This window comes from Arachis stenosperma, chromosome 3 (assembly GCF_014773155.1).
Source record: "Arachis stenosperma cultivar V10309 chromosome 3, arast.V10309.gnm1.PFL2, whole genome shotgun sequence".
In the NCBI taxonomy this organism is placed as follows: Eukaryota; Viridiplantae; Streptophyta; class Magnoliopsida; order Fabales; family Fabaceae; genus Arachis; species Arachis stenosperma.
Genome location: NC_080379.1, coordinates 56093943 through 56096857, shown reverse-complemented (window position 1 = coordinate 56096857; position 2915 = coordinate 56093943). Strand labels below are relative to the sequence as shown.

The 2915-nt window shown below is 43.7% G+C and overlaps 1 non-coding gene across 1 annotated transcript; it reads right to left on the bottom strand.

The window, feature by feature from the left end:
- Positions 1–288: 288 nt before the first annotated feature.
- LOC130971176 (small nucleolar RNA R71) lies at positions 289–396 on the bottom strand. Its single transcript, XR_009082410.1, has one exon. It is a non-coding gene; the product is annotated as a small nucleolar RNA R71 (small nucleolar RNA).
- Positions 397–2915: the final 2519 nt, after the last annotated feature.

Sequence of the window (2915 nt, the reverse complement as noted above, 5' to 3'; positions counted from 1 at the left end):
AACTTTGAGCTTAAGCCTCAATTAGTTTCTCTAATGCAACAGAATTGCAAGTTCCATGGACTTCCAATGGAAGATCCTCATCAGTTTTTAGCTGAATTCTTGCAAATCTGTGACACAGTCAAGACTAATGGGGTTAACCCTGAGGTCTATAGACTGATGCTATTCCCTTTTGCTGTAAGAGACAGAGCTAGAATATGGTTGGATTCTCAACCTAAAGAAAGCCTGGACTCTTGGGAAAAGCTAGTCAATGCCTTCTTGGCAAAGTTCTTTCCACCACAAAGATGGAGTAAGCTTAGAGTGGAAGTTCAAACCTTCAGACAGAAGGATGGAGAATCCCTCTATGAAGCTTGGGAAAGATACAAACAGTTAATCAGAAAATGTCCCTCTGACATGCTTTCTGAATGGAGCATCATAGGTATTTTCTATGATGGTCTCTCTGAACTATCCAAGATGTCTTTGGATAGCTCTGCTGGAGGATCTCTTCATCTGAAGAAGACGCCTACTGAAGCTCAAGAACTGATTGAAATGGTTGCAAATAACCAATTCATGTACACTTCTGAAAGGAATCCTGTGAACAATGGGACTAGTCAGAAGAAAGGAGTTCTTGAAATTGACACTCTGAATGCCATTTTGGCTCAGAACAAGATATTGACTCAACAAGTCAATCTGATTTCTCAAAGTCTGTCTGGAATGCAAAATGCACCAAGCAGTACTAAGGAAGCTTCATCTGAGGAAGAAGCCTATGATCCTGAGAACCCTTCAATGGAAGAGGTAAATTACCTGGGAGAACCCTATGGTAACACCTATAATTCTTCATGGAGAAATCACCCAAATCTCTCATGGAAGAATCAAGAGAGACCTCAACAAGGTTTCAATAATAATGGTGGAAGAAACAGGTTTAACAATGGTAAACCTTTTCCATCATCTTCTCAGCAACAGACAGAGAGCTCTAAGCAGAATACCTCTGACTTAGCAACCATGGTCTCTGATCTAATCAAAACCACTCAAAGTTTCATGACTGAAACTAGATCCTCCATTAGGAATTTGGAAGGACAAGTGGGTCAGCTGAGCAAGAAAATTACTGAACTTCCCCCAAGCACTCTCCCAAGTAACACTGAAGAAAATCCAAAAGGAGAGTGCAAAGCCATAAATATGGCCGAATTCTGGGAGGAAGAAGAGGCAGTGAACGCCACTGAGGAAGGCCTCACTGGACGTCCACTGGCCTCCAATGAGTTCCCCAATGAGGAACCTTGGGAATCTGAGGCTCAAACTGAGACCATAGAGATTCCCTTGGACTTACTACTGCCTTTCATGAGCTCTGATGAGTATTCTTCCTCTGAAGAGGAGGAGTATGTCACTGAGGAGCAAGTTGCTAAATACCTTGGAGCAATCATGAAGCTGAATGACAGGTTATTTGGAAATGAGACTTGGGAGGATGAACCTCCTTTGCTCACCAAAGAACTGGATAACTTGTCTAGGCAGCATTTGCCTCAAAAGAGGCAGGATCCTGGGAAGTTTTCTATACCTTGTACCATAGGCACCATGACCTTCAAGAAGGCCTTGTGTGACTTGGGGTCAAGTGTAAACCTCATGCCCCTCTCTGTAATGGAGAAATTAGGGATCTTTGAGGTGCAAGCTGCAAAAATCTCACTGGAGATGGCAGACAACTCAAGAAAACAAGCCTATGGACTTATAGAGGATGTTCTGGTTAAGGTTGAAGACCATACATTCTACTGACTTCATAGTCCTAGAGACTGGGAAGTGCATGGATGAATCCATCATCCTTGGCAGACCCTTCCTAGCCACAGCAAAGGCTGTGATTGATGTTGATAGAGGAGAGTTGATCATTCAAGTGAATGAAGAATCCTTGGTGTTTAAGGCCCAAGGATATCCCTCTGTCATCATGGAGAAGAAGCATGAAGAGCTTCTCTCAAAACAGAGCCAAACAGAGCCCCCACAGTCAAACTCTAAGTTTGGTGTTGGGAGGCCACAACCAAACTCTAAGTTTGGTGTTGAACCCCCACATTCAAACTCTAAGTTTGGTGTTGGGAGGTTCCAACACGGTTCTGAGCATCTCTGAGGCTCCATGAGAGTCCTCTGTCAAGCTAATGACAGTAAAGAAGCGCTTGTTGGGAGGCAACCCAATGTTTTATAATTAATTATTTTCTTTTGTTATTTTATCTTTTTTTTAGGTTGATGATCATAAGAAGTCACAAAAACAAAATGAAAAAAACAGGAAGAAAAACAGCACACCCTGGAGAAGAAGAAGCTGGCGTTCAAACGCCAGTAATGCTAGCTGTTGGGCGTTTAACGCCCAGTCTGGCACCATTCTGGGCGTTTAACGCCAGAAAGGGGCACCAGACTGGCGTTAAACGCCAGTAAGGGGTAAAAACCTGGCGTTAAACGCCAGGAATGGGCACCAGCCCGGCGTTTAACGCCAGAAAAAGGCTCAAAACGTGGATTTTGATGCCATTTGGTGCAAGGATGCCTTTTCCTTGACACTACAGGATCTGTGGACCCCACAGGACCTACCATCACTCTCTCTCTTCCCCATTCACCAATCACCTCAAACACCTCTTCCCCAAAAAACCCCACCTATCAAATCCTATCTTTCTCTTCACCATTCACATCCATCCTTCATAAATCCCCACCAACCTCACCCTTCAAATTCAAACCACTTTCCCTCCCAAACCCACCCTCAAATGGCCGAACCCTCACCCCCTCTCTCCTATAAATACCCTTCTCCAACCCTTCATTTTCACACAACCTAAACACCCTTTCTTACCCTTCTTGGCCGAATACACCACCATCTCCCTCTTCCTCATTTCTTCTTCTTCTACTCTCTTCTTTCTTCTTTTGCTCGAGGACGAGCAAACATTTTAAGTTTGGTGTGGTAAAAGCATTGCTTTTTCATA